This window comes from Pseudophryne corroboree, unplaced genomic scaffold, assembly GCF_028390025.1.
Source record: "Pseudophryne corroboree isolate aPseCor3 unplaced genomic scaffold, aPseCor3.hap2 scaffold_551, whole genome shotgun sequence".
Lineage (NCBI taxonomy): Eukaryota > Metazoa > Chordata > Amphibia > Anura > Myobatrachidae > Pseudophryne > Pseudophryne corroboree.
This window is the reverse complement of record NW_026970151.1, coordinates 40,758-57,900: the sequence shown is the minus strand read 5'-3', so window position 1 is coordinate 57,900 and position 17,143 is coordinate 40,758. Positions and strand designations below refer to the sequence as shown.

Sequence of the window (17,143 nt, the reverse complement as noted above, 5' to 3'; positions counted from 1 at the left end):
TTCTCCCCTTAGTCCCTCGATGCAGTGAGCCTGTTGCCAGCAGGTCTCACTGAAAATAAAAAACCTAAAACTAAACTTTCACTAAGAAGCTCAGGAGAGCCCCTAGTGTGCACCCTTCTCGGCCGGGCACAAAAATCTAACTGAGGCTTGGAGGATTGTCATAGGGGGAGGAGCCAGTGCACACCAGGTAGTCCTAAAGCTTTACTTTTGTGCCCAGTCTCCAGCGGAGCCGCTAATCCCCATGGTCCTTATGGAGTTCCCAGCATCCACTAGGACGTCAGAGAAACACTGATAGAGTACATTATATTTATGAATTAATTGCTTCCAGATTCTGCAGCAGCATCATCAGCACCACCAGTGTTACTCACAGTCACTTCACACTGACTGCTGCACAACACATCACTTAATTTCCGGGCCGCCCGCCACCTGGTGAAGAGACATGGGAGATGAAGGACCAGCAGTGCCACGTTGAGCGGAAGTATTGTGAATTAGTTACCCACACACTCCTTGTGACACCTGCTCCCCGTCTGCCCTCCCACCCGCCGCCTGCCGTCCGGAACCCGCACTGACAAGTAAGTCTCAGCAGAATGTGTCTGCCAGCAGCTCCCAGTCCCTCCTAGAGGAACACTGCCAGTGGTGTGGCGGCCGCGGCACACTAGGACTGAGAGACCGCAGCAGGAGGAAAGCACAGGTGGGCGGGAGGAGAGCATGGGCGGACATCACCATGTCACATTGCAAGGTGACGCCAGTCCCCCCAGTGAGGCCGCCGACGAATGCACTCAGCATAGTATTAGCAGCAGGCAGAGGGGGGTCGGGTGCAGCGGTGGTGGGAGGTACGGAAATGAGCTGCAGGCTAGGCTCCACCGATCACACACTCAGCGATCACTGTGCTACAGCAAGCGTGGCGTGCAGCGGTGCTGGACATTAGGGAGTGCCTGTGCGCACCAGGCACCCCCTGTACGCACGCCTATGCGCTACCACCACCCATATGCCACACTACATCACTATGCTACAGCCCTCCCATATGCTGCACTTCATAATTACACTATACCCCCCATACAACATACTACATCACCACACTACACTACTCACAATAAAATTAAAACATCCCAGTTCCTCATTCTTAATGAGCTCACGTGAGTTCTCTCCCCAACGGAGCTCCAGACCAAGTAACAATGAAGACACCAGCAGCGTGTAGGGGGCAGGCCTGGTCCACTTGTCAGGAGAGAGCAGTCACAGGAGGGTAAGAAGGGGGCGGGGCCTAGTCCTACAGACGGGAGAGAGCACAGACAGGAGAGAGCAAGGTACAGGGGTAGAAGGGGACGGAGCCTATTCTTACACGCTTTCAAAATTCGACTTTAAAATTCGACATTTGACAAATTCGACTTTTCTGCAATGGTACAAATGCGGCAATTCGACAAAAGTATATTCAATTGAAGTTTGTAAATTCGACAACAGTGCTTTTAAACAGTAAATTCGTCATTTTCAATCCGCCACACTTTGCTGGCGGAATCTAATAAAAAAAAATTAAAAACATGTTTTTTTTTTTGCAGTTTTTTTTTTTTGGTAATAGCATATCTATTTATATTAGAAGGGATTAGGTACTTGGTTTGTCTTTTTTGGAGGCACAAGTATTATTTATATATTTTTTAAAATATTATTTATTTTTTAAATGGAATGTGAAAAACCCGAAAAAAAATTGCGTGGGTCCCCCCTCCAAAGCATAACCAGCCTCGGGCTCTTCGAGCCGGTCCTGGTTCTAAAAATCTGGGGGAAAAACGGACAGGGGATCCCCCGTATTTTTAAAACCAGCACCGGGCTCTGCGCCTGGTGCTGGTGCAAAAAATACGGGGAACAAAAAGAGTAGGGGTCCCCCGTATTTTTTACACCAGCATCGGGCTCCACTAGCTGGACAGATAATGCCACAGCCGGGGGTCACTTTTATACAGTGCCCTGCGGCCGTGGCATTAAATATCCAACTAGTCACCCCTGGCCGGGGTACCCTTGGGGAGTGGGGACCCCTTCAATCAAGGGGTCCCCCCCAGCCACCCAAGGGCCAGGGGTGAAGCCCGAGGCTGTCCCCCCCATCCAAGGGCTGCGGATGGGAGGCTGATAGCCTTGAGAAAATTTAAATAATATTGTTTTTTCTAGTAGTACTACAAGTCCCAGCAAGCCTCCCCCGCAAGCTGGTACTTGGAGAACCACAAGTACCAGCATGCAGGAGAAAAACAGGCCCGCTGGTACCTGTAGTTCTACTGGGGAAAAAATACCCAAATAAAAACAGGACACAGACACCGTAAAAATTTAACTTTATTTCCCACCTGCCGACACACCCATACTTACCTATGTTGACATGAAGCAGTCGGTCCTCTTCTCCAAGTAGAATCCACGGGTACCTGAAAATAAAAGATAATTATACTCACCTGATCCAGGTTCCAGATTAAATCCACGTACTTGGCAAAACAACAAACCGAACACCCGGACCAGACGGACTGAAAGGGGTCCCATGTTTACACATGGGATCCCTTTCCACGAATGCAGACATCCGAATCTCGCGAGAATCCGACAGCGGGATGATGACGTTCGTGCGCGCTCGGGCTAGCCGAGCAAGGCGGGAAGGTTCGAACCTGCCTCGGACCCGTGTAAAATGGGTGAAGTTCGGGGGGTTCGGATTCCGACGAACCGAACCCACTCATCACTAGTATGTACGTGAGTGTCAGGTGCCGTGCGCGTACATACGTGTCAGTGCCGTGCGTGTACGTACGTGTGTGTCAAGTGTCGTGCGTGTACGTGTGTGTGTGTGTGTCAGGTGGCGCGTACCTACATGTGTGTATGTCAGGTGCTGTGCATGTGTGTACGTACAGGCGTGTGTCAGGTGCCGCGCGTGTACGTACGTGTGTGTGTGTGCCAGGAGCCGCGCGTGTACATGCGTGTGGGTGTCAGGAGCCGTGCGTATACGTACATACGTGTAGGTGTCAGGTGCCGTGCGTATACGTATATACGTGTGTGTGTCAGGAGCCGCGCGTGTTCGTACATGTGTGTGTGTGTCAGGAGCCACGCGTGTGTGTGTGTGTGTCAGGAGCCGCGCGTGTTCGTACATGTGTGTCAGGTGCCGCACGTGTATGTGTGTGTGTGTGTTAAATTCCGCGTGTGTACGTACGTATGTGTGTGCCTGGAGCCGCGCGTGTACATACATGTGTGTGTGTGTCAGGTGCTGTACGTGTGTATCTCAGGTGCTGCATTTGTATGCGTCAGCTGCCACGTGGGTGTCAGGTGTTGAGCGTGTATGTGTTTGTGTCGCATCTGTATGTGTGTGACTGTCAGGTGCTGCACGTGTATGTGTGTGTCAGGTGCTGCATGTATATATGTGTGTGTTAGGTGCTGTTCATGTATGTGGGAGTGGCAGGTGCTACATGTGTATATATGTGTGAGTGGCAGGTGCTGCGTGTGTATACGAGTGTGTGTGAGGTGCTGCGAGTGTATGTGTGTGTTAGGTGCTCTGAGTGTATATGATTGTGTGTCAGGTGCTGTGCGTGTGTGCGTTAAATGCCACATGTATGTATGTATGTGTGTCAGGTGCTGCGTGTGTGTGTGGGTGTGTCAGGTGCTGCATGTCTGTGTGTGTGGGTGTGTCAGGTGCTGCATGTGTGTGTGTGTGTGTGTCTGTCAGGTGCTGCATGTGTGTGTCAGGTGCTGCATGTCTGCGTGTGTGTCAGGCGCTGCATGTCTGTGTCAGGTGCTGCGTGTGTGTGTGTGTGTGTGTGTGTGTCAGGTGCAGTGTGTGTGTGTGTGTGTGTGTGTGTCAGGTGCTGCGTGTCTGCGTGTGTGTGTCAGGTGCTGCGTGTCTGCGTGTGTGTGTCAGGTGCTGCGTGTGTGTGTGTGTGTGTGTGTGTGTGTGTGTGTCAGGTGCTGCGTGTCTGCGTGTGTGTGTCAGGTGCTGCATGTCTGCGTGTGTGTGTGTCAGGCGCTGCATGTCTGTGTGTCAGGTGCTGCGTGTGTGTGTGTCAGGTGCTGTGTGTGTGTGTCAGGTGCTGCGTGCCGTGTGCGTGTGTCAGGTGCGTGAGTGTGCGTGTGTCAGGTGCGTGAGTGTGTGTGTGTCAGGTGCGTGAGTGTGTGTGTGTGTGTCAGGTGCGTGAGTGTGTGTGTCAGGTGCGTGAGTGTGTGTGTGTCAGGTGCTGCGTGTCTGTGTGTGTCAGGCGCTGCGTGTCTGTGTGTGTAAGGCGCTGCGTGTGAGTGTGTGCGTGTGTGTCAGGTCCGTGTGAGTGTCAGGTGCTGCGTCTGTGTGTGTGTGTCAGGTGCTGCGTGTGTGCGTGTGTGTCAGGCGCTGCGTGTGCGTGTGTCAGGCGCTGCAGGGAGGGCGGGGGGGACGGACAGCAGGGAGGGCGGGGGGGGGACGGACACACAGCAGGGAGGGCGGGGGGAGAACGGACACACAGCAGAGAGGAGGAGGGGGGGTGGCCGGACACAGCGGGAGGAGGGGGGGTGGCCCCGGACACAGCGGGAGGAGGGGGGTGGCCGGACACAGCGGGAGGAGGGGGGGTGGCCGGACACAGCGGGAGGAGAGGGGGTGGCCGGACACAGCGGGAGGGGGGGGTGGCCGGACACAGCGGGAGGGGGTGGTGGCCGGACACAGCGGGAGGGGGGGGTGGACGGACACAGCGGGAGGGGGGGTGGCCGGACACAGCGGGAGGGGGGGGGTGGCCGGACACAGCGGGAGGAGGGGAGGGTGGCCGGACACAGCGGGAGGGGGGGGTGGCCAGACACAGCGGGAGGGGGGGGTGGCCGGACACAGCGGGAGGGGGGGGTGGCCGGACACAGCGGGAGGGGGGGTGGACGGACACAGCGAGAGGGAGGGGTGGCCGGACACAGCGGGAGGGGGGGGTGGCCGGACACAGCGGGAGGAGGGGAGGGTGGCCGGACACAGCGGGAGGAGGGGAGGGTGGCCGGACACACAGCAGGGAGGGCGCGGGGGGGAACACACTGCAGGGAGGAGGGGGGGGACACACAGCAGGGAGGGCAAGGGGGGGGGCGACGGACACACAGCAGGGGGGGGGGAGGGAGACGGACACACAGCAGGGAGGGCGAGAGGGGGAGGGGGGGGTGACTGGTGACCATAGAGACCTTGATAAATACCGCATACTGCACGGAGGGAGGGCCGGACACAGCGGGAGGAGGAGGAGGGAGGAGTGGCCGGACACAGCTGCCCGAGGCGCCTCCTACTGCCAGCCGCACTACAGACGCGGGGAGGAGACGCAGGCAGCCACCAGGGAAGGTCCGGCGGGCGGCCGGGCACACAGCGGGCGAGCGGGCGGGCGAGCGGGCGGGCGGGCGGGCGGGCGGGAGGGGAGGGTGGCCGGGCGGGCGGGAGGGGAGGGTGGCCGGACACGCGGGGGAGAAGTGGAAGCTGGGTACACAGCGGTGGGCTGCCTGACAGAACTCACCCAGTGCTACGCAGCTCCGGCGATCTCCTCCCGCTTCATGGACCTCAATGAACTCACACGCCGGGAACCGCTGGCTGTCCTCCTGCAGCTCCACGTGACTCCTTCCCGCTCTGTCTCCTCGTGCCCAACTGCCAGAGCTACTCTCTGTACACCCCCTGCTGGCGGTCACTGCGCAGGCGCAACAAATTGAAATGCCCTATCTCTATAATGGGGCATATTTCTCTTAATTAAAAAAACCCTATAACTTTCTGAAAAACCACAACCCCAAAAGGCACTACACTGGGGCATACTCTATCTAGTAAAACAAACCCCAAGTCTTAATTCGTCCTCTATCCTGACTTATGCCTTCCCAAAAAAATCTTCATTCACTCTATGGGAAAACGTTGTCAAAAAGCCACAGAGGGAGTGGCAGAAAAAAACTGACAGTTGGAAATTTAGCTTACTCCCAATTCCTCATTTTTTATTATTTTGCCCTGAAATTTGTCCTGCAGCAGCGGGTGACGATTCTACGCGTCCATACCAAATTTCAGCTCAGTACGTCCAATCAGTTTTGAGGTGTAGCCCCTCAAACACCATGCCCCCATCTCAGAAGTTCCCTATGGGAGAATTCCGTTTGTTCGATTCAGCCTTAATATAAGGGCACGACCGTGCCCTTATAATTGACTGTATTGTTTTCTTTCAAAAATCCACTTAATTTTCTTTACCCGATTATTAAAATGGTAATTGACAAAAACAAACTACATTGTCACCAGAAGAGCAATACAAAATGTACAAGTGATATATTAAAATCATCTTTCCAGCTTGAATTTCAATGATGCATTGGGGCAACGATTTTGTGAGAAACATCTTCACCCTTAAATAAAGATTTTCTTAATTCCTTACCTGTGTGCTAATTAGATATCACCTTGTTTTCACATTAAACAGACTTCCACATGAGAAAACAGCAAAGATGCAGTGGTGTTAATGTTTCCTGGTGTCAACCTGTATTATTTCCGTAGATATTGAAATGAGGATGCATCTTGCTGCCTTTCCAATGAAGCAAGTTTAATTTAGTAATAGGTGAAAAACCATCCCTACAAAGATGTTAATCAGATACTTGGCTTTGTGGACACTTTTCAGAGAACAAATTTGTTATCATAAAAATAAAGCCAGAAAATGAAGAGCTGTTTAATCACTCAATTGGATTTTTCTGCCAGCATTTTTCTTTTTCTCTGCAACCCACTGCTAAATTGTGCTTCCTAGCTGTTTTTTTATAAAATCACTTAATCAAATCTAACTCTGATTACATCAGAGAAGGCCAGGTACCCTACACCATAAGAGGGGGTTTGCAATTTTGACTTGTCTACTTAAATATCACCAAAATCTGATCACAAGGTCAATTACGTCCCTGGGTGGGATTGAACCACCAACCTTTTGATTAATAGCTGAACACACTAACCGATTGCGCCACAGAGACACTTTGCAAAAACTATATACTGACAAAGACTAATAAGCATTCATCTAGAACGTTTCCTAGAAAAACTTTAAAAAGTCAATAATCTGGAGAGTTTTTGTAAGATGTTTCTTCCAGCAACCAATGAAGAAACACATTGGTACTTTCGCATGATGAGTGAGTGCTTCAGGATCTCTTGCACTTACATGTGCAGCAGAGTACTGCAATGGAAGCATGCTGGGCCCATAACCCAGAGGTAGGCAGATTGAAACTATCCTTTGCTATATGCATTTTTTTTTGTTCATTAAAGTAATCCAAAACTGGGATTGATATTTTAGCTTTTATTTTTACTTAAAGTACAATAACTTTTACCATTTTAATTTGTTTTAATAGTATATTGACAGTATTGTTTTCTTTCAAAAATCCACTTAATTTTCTTTACCCTATTATTAAAATGGTAATTGACAAAAACAAACTACATTGTCACCAGAAGAGCAATACAAAATGTACAAGTGATATATTAAAATCATCTTTCCAGCTTGAATTTCAATGATGCATTGGGGCAACGATTTTGTGAGAAACATCTTCACCCTTAAATAAAGATTTTCTTAATTCCTTACCTGTGTGCTAATTAGATATCACCTTGTTTTCACATTAAACAGACTTCCACATGAGAAAGCAGCAAGGATGCAGTGGCGTTAATGTTTCCTGGTGTCAACCTGTATTATTTCAGTAGATATTGAAATGAGGATGCATCTTGCTGCCTTTCCAATGAAGCAAGTTTAATTTAGTAATAGGTGAAAAACCATCCCTACAAATATGTTAATCAGATACTTGGCTTTGTGGACACTTTTCAGAGAACAAATTAGTTAGCATAAAAATAAAGCCAGAAAATGAAGAGCTGTTTAATCACTCAATTGGATTTTTCTGCCAGCATATTTCTTTTTCTCTGCAACCCACTGCTAAATTGTGCTTCCTAGCTGTTTTTATAAAATCACTGAATCAAATCTAACTCTGATTACATCAGAGAAGGCCAGGTACCCTACACCATAACAGGGGGTTTGAAATTTTGACTTGTCTACTTAAAGATCACCAAAATCTGATAACAAGGTCAATTAAGTCCCTGGGTGGAATTGAACCACCAACCTTTTGGTTAATAGCCTTACACACTAACTGATTGCGCCACAGCAACACTTTGCAAAAGTAGATACTGACAAAGGCTAATAAGCATTCATCTAGAACGATTCCTAGAAACATTTTAAAAAGTCAATAATGTGGAGAGTTTTTGTAAGATGTTTCTTCCATCAACCAATGAAGAAACACATTGGTACTTTCCCATGATGAGTGAGTGCTTCAGGATCTCTTGCACTTACATGTGCAGCAGAGTACTGTAATGGAAGCATGCTGGGTCCATAACCCAGAGGTAGGCAGATTGAAACTATCCTCTGCTATATGCATTTTTTTTTGTTAATTAAAGTAATCCAAAACTGGGATTGATATTTTTGCTCTTTTATTTTTACTTAAAGTACAATAACTTTTACCATTTTAATTTGTTTTAATAGTATATTGACAGTATTGTTTTCTTTCAAAAATCCAATTAATTTTCTTTACCCGATTATTAAAATGGTAATTGACAAAAGCAAACTACATTGTCACCAGAAGAGCAATACAAAATGTACAAGTGATATATTAAAATCATCTTTCCAGCTTGAATTTCAATGATGCATTGGGGCAACGATTTTGTGAGAAACATCTTCACCCTTAAATAAAGATTTTCTTAATTCCTTACCTGTGTGCTAATTAGATATCTCCTTGTTTTCACATTAAACAGACTTCCACATGAGAAAGCAGCAAGGATGCAGTGGCGTTGATGTTTCCTGGTGTCAACCTGTATTATTTCAGTAGATATTGAAATGAGGATGCATCTTGCTGCCTTTCCAATGAAGCAAGTTTAATTTAGTAATAGGTGAAAAACCATCCCTACAAAGATGTTAATCAGATACTTGGCTTTGTGGACACTTTTCAGAGAACAAATTTGTTAGCATAAAAATAAAGCCAGAAAATGAAGAGCTGTTTAATCACTCGATTGGATTTTTTTGCCAGCATATTTCTTTTTCTCTGCAACCCACTGCTAAATTGTGCTTCCTAGCTGTTTTTATAAAATCACTGAATCAAATCTAATTCTGATTACATCAGAGAAGGCCAGGTACCCTACACCATAACAGGGGTATTCGAAATTTTGACTTGTCTACTTAAAGATCAACAAAATCTGATAACAAGGTCAATTACGTCCCTGGGTGGGATTGAACCACCAACCTTTTGGTTAATTGCCGTACACACTAACTGATTGCGCCACAGCGATACTTTTCAAAAGTACATACTGACAAAGGCTAATAAGCATTCATCTAGAACGTTTCCTATAAAAACTTTAAATAGTCAATAATCTGGAGAGTTTTTGTAAGATGTTTCTTCCATCAACCAATGAAGAAACACATTGGTACTTTCCCATGATGAGTGAGTGCTTCAGGATCTCTTGCACTTACATGTGCAGCAGAGTACTGTAATGGAAGCATGCTGGGTCCATAACCCAGAGGTAGGCAGATTGAAACTATCCTCTGCTATATGCATTTTTTTTTGTTAATTAAAGTAATCCAAAACTGGGATTGACATTTTTGCTCTTTTATTTTTACTTAAAGTACAATAACTTTTACCATTTTAATTTGTTTTAATAGTATATTGACAGTATTGTTTTCTTTCAAAAATCCAATTAATTTTCTTTACCCGATTATTAAAATGGTAATTGACAAAAACAAACTACATTGTCACCAGAAGAGCAATACAAAATGTACAAGTGATATATTAAAATCATCTTTCCAGCTTGAATTTCAATGATGCATTGGGGCAACGATTTTGTGAGAAACATCTTCACCCTTAAATAAAGATTTTCTTAATTCCTTACCTGTGTGCTAATTAGATATCACCTTGTTTTCACATTAAACAGACTTCCACATGAGAAAACAGCAAAGATGCAGTGGCGTTAATGTTTCCTGGTGTCAACCTGTATTATTTCCGTAGATATTGAAATGAGGATGCATCTTGCTGCCTTTATAATGAAGCATGTTTAATTTAGTAATAGGTGAAAAACCATCCCTACAAAGATGTTAATCAGATACTTGGCTTTGTGGACACTTTTCAGAGAACAAATTTGTTATCATAAAAATAAAGCCAGAAAATGAAGAGCTGTTTAATCACTCAATTGGATTTTTCTGCCAGCATTTTTCTTTTTCTCTGCAACCCACTGCTAAATTGTGCTTCCTAGCTGTTTTTTTATAAAATCACTTAATCAAATCTAACTCTGATTACATCAGAGAAGGCCAGGTACCCTACACCATAAGAGGGGGTTTGCAATTTTGACTTGTCTACTTAAATATCACCAAAATCTGATCACAAGGTCAATTACGTCCCTGGGTGGGATTGAACCACCAACCTTTTGATTAATAGCTGAACACACTAACCGATTGCGCCACAGAGACACTTTGCAAAAAGTACATACTGACAAAGACTAATAAGCATTCATCTAGAACGTTTCCTAGAAAAACTTTAAAAAGTCAATAATCTGGAGAGTTTTTGTAAGATGTTTCTTCCAGCAACCAATGAAGAAACACATTGGTACTTTCGCATGATGAGTGAGTGCTTCAGGATCTCTTGCACTTACATGTGTAGCAGAGTACTGCACTGGAAGCATGCTGGGCCCATAACCCAGAGGTAGGCAGATTGAAACTATCCTTTGCTATATGCATTTTTTTTTGTTCATTAAAGTAATCCAAAACTGGGATTGATATTTTAGCTTTTATTTTTACTTAAAGTACAATAACTTTTACCATTTTAATTTGTTTTAATAGTATATTGACAGTATTGTTTTCTTTCAAAAATCCAATTAATTTTCTTTACCCGATTATTAAAATGGTAATTGACAAAAACAAACTACATTGTCACCAGAAGAGCAATACAAAATGTACAAGTGATATATTAAAATCATCTTTCCAGCTTGAATTTCAATGATGCATTGGGGCAACGATTTTGTGAGAAACATCTTCACCCTTAAATAAAGATTTTCTTAATTCCTTACCTGTGTGCTAATTAGATATCACCTTGTTTTCACATTAAACAGACTTCCATATGAGAAAACAGCAAAGATGCAGTGGCTTGGATTTTTGAAAGAAAACAATACTGTCAATATACTATTAAAACAAATTAAAATGGTAAAAGTTATTGTACTTTAAGTAAAAATAAAAGCTAAAATATCAATCCCAGTTATGAATTACTTTAATGTACAAAAAAATAATGCATATAGCAAAGGATAGTTTCAATCTGCCTACCTCTGGGTTATGGGCCCAGCATGCTTCCATTGCAGTACTCTGCTGCACATGTAAGTGCAAGAGATCCTGAAGCACTCACTCATCATGCGAAAGTACCAATGTGTTTCTTCATTGGTTGCTGGAAGAAACATCTTACAAAAACTCTCCAGATTATTGACTTTTTAAAGTTTTTCTAGGAAACGTTCTAGATGAATGCTTATTAGTCTTTGTCAGTATGTATTTTCTGCAAAGTGTCTCTGTGGCGCAATCGGTTAGTGTGTTCAGCTATTTGTCAAAAGGTTGGTGGTTCAATCCCACCCAGGGACGTAATTGACCTTGTCATCAGATTTTGGTGATATTTAAGTAGACAAGTCAAAATTGCAAACCCCCTCTTATGGTGTAGGGTACCTGGCCTTCTCTGATGTAATCAGAGTTAGATTTGATTAAGTGATTTTATAAAAAAAACAGCTAGGAAGCACAATTTAGCAGTGGGTTGCAGAGAAAAAGAAAAATGCTGGCAGAAAAATCCAATTGAGTGATTAAACAGCTCTTCATTTTCTGGCTTTATTTTTATGATAACAAATTTGTTCTCAGAAAAGTGTCCACAAAGCCAAGTATCTGATTAACATCTTTGTAGGGATGGTTTTTCACCTATTACTAAATTAAACTTGCTTCATTGGAAAGGCAGCAAGATGCATCCTCATTTCAATATCTACGGAAATAATACAGGTTGACACCAGGAAACATTAACGCCACTGCATCTTTGCTGTTTTCTCATGTGGAAGTCTGTTTAATATGAAAACAAGGTGATATCTAATTAGCACACAGGTAAGGAATTAAGAAAATCTTTATTTAAGGGTGAAGATGTTTCTCACAAAATCGTTGCCCCAATGCATCATTGAAATTCAAGCTGGAAAGATGATTTTAATATATCACTTGTACATTTTGTATTGCTCTTCTGGTGACAATGTAGTTTGTTTTTGTCAATTACCATTTTAATAATCGGGTAAAGAAAATTAATTGGATTTTTGAAAGAAAACAATACTGTCAATATACTATTAAAACAAATTAAAATTGTAAAAGTTATTGTACTTTAAGTAAAAATAAAAGAGCAAAAATATCAATCCCAGTTTTGGATTACTTTAATTAACAAAAAAAAATGCATATAGCAGAGGATAGTTTCAATCTGCCTACCTCTGGGTTATGGACCCAGCACTTCCATTACAGTACTCTGCTGCACATGTAAGTGCAAAAGATCCTGAAGCACTCACTCATCATGGGAAAGTACCAATGTGTTTCTTCATTGGTTGATGGAAGAAACATCTTACAAAAACTCTCCACATTATTGACTTTTTAAAATGTTTCTAGGAATCGTTCTAGATGAATGCATATTAGCCTTTGTCAGTATGGACTTTTGCAAAGTGTTGCTGTGGCGCAATCAGTTAGTGTGTAAGGCTATTAACCAAAAGGTTGGTGGTTCAATCCCACCCAGAGACTTAATTGACCTTGTTATCAGATTTTGGTGATCTTTAAGTAGACAAGTCAAAATTTCAAACCCCCTGTTATGGTGTAGGGTACCTGGCCTTCTCTGATGTAATCAGAGTTAGATTTGATTCAGTGATTTTATAAAAACAGCTAGGAAGCACAATTTAGCAGTGGGTTGCAGAGAAAAAGAAATATGCTGGCAGAAAAATCCAATTGAGTGATTAAACAGCTCTTCATTTTCTGGCTTTATTTTATGCTAACAAATTTGTGCTCTGAAAAGTGTCCACAAAGCCAAGTATCTGATTAACACCTTTGTAGGGATGGTTTTTCACCTATTATTAAATTAAACTTGCTTCATTGGTAAGGCAGCAAGTGATGTCATCCAAGCAGTGGGTCAAAGTTGGCTTCAAACCTCGTCTGCTTATGAAAAGAGAAAAGGGATATGCAGGGCATGGCGGCCTTTTGCGGTGCTTGGATGACCCCTAGTTCGCATTAAATAATGCAGTCGAGTTTCCCACATTTGGGGAAATCACAGGGGTCAGCATACCCAGAATGCAATGAATGAACCGCTCCCTGGGAGAACAGTCTTCATGACCATGGTATCTCCTATGCAAAATAAGTATGATTTGGGATAGGGCTGGGGAGGGCCGCTGCTCAGGCACATCTCTGTCAAGTAAAGGAGATTCAACTGAGGCAGCACAAGGGAACTCTCATCTGGGGACAACAACTGCAGGGAGAACACATATTTTCAGATGAACATGGGAGGGCAGAAGGCTGCCTAATACTGAAGCACCCCCAAACAACAAACCAAATGCAACAACTAGTGCAAGCATTCCTGGGGGAAGGCCTGCAGCAGATGGATTTGCATATGGCGATGTCATCCAAGCAGTGGGTCAAAGTTGGCTTCAACCCTCGTCTGCATATGAAAAGAGAAAAGGGGCGTGCAGGGCATGGCAGCCTTTTGCGGCACTTGGATGACCCCTAGTTCACATTTCTTGCAGCAGCTGGGCACTGTAACAGCTCCAGAGCTGCTCTGTAAGGCAAGTAAAAGGGTGTGGGCCCTGCAGCACTACCTGTAGTTCGCATTGTGCGAGACCCCTAGTTCGCATTAAACACCCCCACCCTCCTTCGGTGTGGGGCTCATGTTGGCCATGCCCCAGCCCCTGAAGCATTCACGCTGATTTCTTGCAGCAGCTGGGCACTGTAACAGCTCAAGAGCTGCTCTGTAAGGCAAGTAAAAGGGTGTGGGCCCTGCAGCACTACCTGTAGTTTGCATTGTGCTTTGGAAGGCACAAAGTAAGCAGACGGGAAGAGAAGTCAGGATAGTGCACAAGGGTATAGACGGGAGGGGCTCAAGAAAAAAGAAGTGGAAACAGACAGCAAACTAGGCTTCCAATGCACAATGCAAACTACAGGTAGTGCTGCAGGGCCCACACCCTTTTACTTGCCTTACAGAGCAGCTCTGGAGCTGTTTAATCACTCAATTGGATTTTTCTGCCAGCATAATTTTTCTCTTACGTCCTAGAGGATGCTGGGGACTCCGTAAGGACCATGGGGGATAGACGGGCTCCGCAGGAGACATGGGCACTTTAAGAAAGACTTTAGATCTGGGTGTGCACTGGCTCCTCCCTCTATGCCCCTCCTCCAGACCTCAGTTTACTACTGTGCCCAGAGGAGACTGGGTGCTTTTCAGGGAGCTCTCCTGAGTTTCCTGACAGAAAGTATATTTGTTAGATTTTTTTATTTTCAGGGAGCCTGCTGGCAACAGACTCCCTGCATCGAGGGGCGGAGGGAAGAGATGCACACCTACTTCTGTGAGTTGATAGGCTCTGCTTCTTAGGCTACTGTACAGCATTAGCTCCAGAGGGATCGGTACGCAGGTCTCACCCTCGCCGTCCGTCCCAGCGCCGCGCCGCCGTCCCCCTCGCAGAGCCGGAAGATAGAAGCCGGGTGAGTATGAGAAGAAAAGAAGACTTCAGAGGCGGCGGAAGACTTCATGATCTTCACTGAGGTAACGCACAGCAGTAAAGCTGTGCTCCATTGCTCCCATACACCTCTCACACGGCAGTCAGTGTAAGGGTGAAGGGCGCAGGGGGGATGCCCTGGGCAGCAATATAGACCTCTCTTTGGCAAAATAAATATATATGCAGCTAGGCACTGTATATATATATAAGAGCCCCCGCCTTTTTTTTACTATATTTGAGCGGGACAGAAGCCCGTCGCTGAGGGGGTGGGGCTTCTCCCTCTGCACTCACCAGCGCCATTTTCTCCACAGCACCGCTGAGGGGAAGCTCCACGGACTCTCCCCTGCTTATACCACGGTAGAAAGAGGGTCTTAAAGAAGAGGGGGGCACATAATTAGGCGCATATATATATGGAAATACAGCGCTACTGGGTAAACATAAAATTATTGTGTTTTTTTCCTGGGTCATATAGCGCTGGGGTGTGTGCTGGCATACTCTCTCTCTCTGTCTCTCCAAAGGGCCTTGTTGGGGAACTGTCCTCAGATAAGAGGATTCCCTGAGTGTATGGTGTGTCGGTACACGTGTGTCGACATGTCTGAGGTAGAAGGCTCTCCTAGAGAGGAGCAGGAGCAAATTAATGTGGTGTCTCCATCGACAACGCCGACACCTGACTGGATGGATATGTGGAATGTTTTAAGTGCTAATGTAAACTTATTACACAAGAGATTAGACAAAGCTGAAGCTAGGGAACAGTCAGGGAGTCAACCCATGCCTGTCCCTATGTCGCAAGGACCTTCGGGGTCTCAAAAGCGCCCACTATCCCAAATAGTTGACACAGATACCGACACGGATTCTGACTCCAGTGTCGACTACGATGATGCAAAGTTACAGCCAAAATTGGCTAAATGTATTCGATATATGATTATTGCACTAAAAGATGTTTTGCACATCACAGAGTCCCCTGTCCCTGACACGAGGGTACACATGTATAAGGGAAAGAAACCTGAGATAACCTTTCCCCCCTCACATGAGTTGAACGAATTATGTGAAAAAGCTTGGGAATCTCCAGACAAAAAGCTGCAGATTCCCAAAAGGATTCTTATGGCGTATCCTTTCCCGCCAATGGACAGGATACGGTGGGAATCCTCCGCTAGGGTGGATAAAGCATTGACACGCTTATCCAAAAAGGTAGCGCTGCCATCCCAGGATACGGCTACCATCAGGGACCCTGCTGACCGCAAGCAGGAGGTTACCCTAAAGTCCATTTACACACATTCTGGTACCTTACTCAGACCGGCAATTGCGTCGGCCGGGGTTGTAGCGCGGTGGCAGCGGAATTGCAGACCCGTCCTCAATTCCTGCTAAAAGTGGAATCATCCTTTCATATGAACCAACCTATTGTGATGCCTGTGGCTACGCGTGACTTGGAGGATTCCGAGTCCCTTGATGTGGTCAGGGCTTTGAAAATTTACGTGGCCAGAACGGCTAGAGTCAGAAAAACAGAAGCACTGTTTGTCCTGTATGCAGCCAACAAGATTGGCACCCCTGCTTCAAAGCAGACTATTGCTCTCTGGATCTGTAACACGATTCAGCAGGCGCATTCTATGGCGGCAAATCCATCTGCGAACTACAGGTAGTGCTGCAGGGCCCACACCCTTTTACTTGCCTTACAGAGCAGCTCTGGAGCTGTTACAGTGCCCAGCTGCTGCAAGAATTCAGCTTGAATGCTTCAGGGGCTGGGGCATAGCCAACATGAGCCCCACACCAAAGGAGGGTGGAGGTGTTTAATGCAAACTAGGGGTCAGCCAAGCGCCGCAAAAGGCCACCATGCCCTGCACGCCCCTTTTCTCTTTTCATATGCAGACGAGGGTTGAAGCCAACTTTGACCAACTGCTTGGATGACATCACCATATGCAAATCCATCTGCGGCAGGCCTTCCCCCAGGAATGCTTGCACTAGTTGTTGCATTTGGTTTGTTGTTTGGGGGTGCTTCAGTATTAGGCAGCCTTCTGCCCTCCCATGTTCATCTGAAAATATATGTTCTCCCTGCAGTTGTTGTCCCAAGATGAGAGTTCCCTTGTGCTGCCTCAGTTGAATCTCCTTTACTTGACAGAGATGTGCATGAGCAGCGGCCCTCCCCAGCCCTATTCCAAATCATACTTATTTTGCATAGGAGATACCATGGTCATGAAGATTTTTCTCCCAGGGTGAGGTTCATTCATTGCATTTTGGGTATGCTGACCCCTGTGATTTCCCCAAATGTGGGAAACTCGACTGCATTATTTGTGGTAGTGGGAGGCTGTGTTTGTGATTTCTTCTGGTCAGCTCTGGTAAAAGTCAGATTTCTTTGTTTCAGATTTTCCTTTAGCCTTGTTCTTCTTTCGAGAGTTCCCTTGTGCTGCCTCAGTTGGATCTCCTTCACTTAACAGGGGGGTGCCCGAGCAGCGACCCTCCCCAGCTCTA

General features: G+C 45.7%; 1 non-coding gene and 1 pseudogene across 1 annotated transcript; one reads left to right on the top strand and one right to left on the bottom strand.

Annotated features, from left to right (window-relative positions):
• Window positions 1-13,160: 13,160 nt before the first annotated feature.
• LOC135032705 (U1 spliceosomal RNA) lies at window positions 13,161-13,339 on the bottom strand (annotated as a pseudogene).
• A 3,497-nt stretch (window positions 13,340-16,836) lies between these two features.
• On the top strand, window positions 16,837-17,000 carry LOC135032756 (U1 spliceosomal RNA). The gene has a single exon (XR_010228236.1). It is a non-coding gene; the product is annotated as a U1 spliceosomal RNA (small nuclear RNA).
• The last annotated feature ends 143 nt before the right edge of the window (window positions 17,001-17,143 follow it).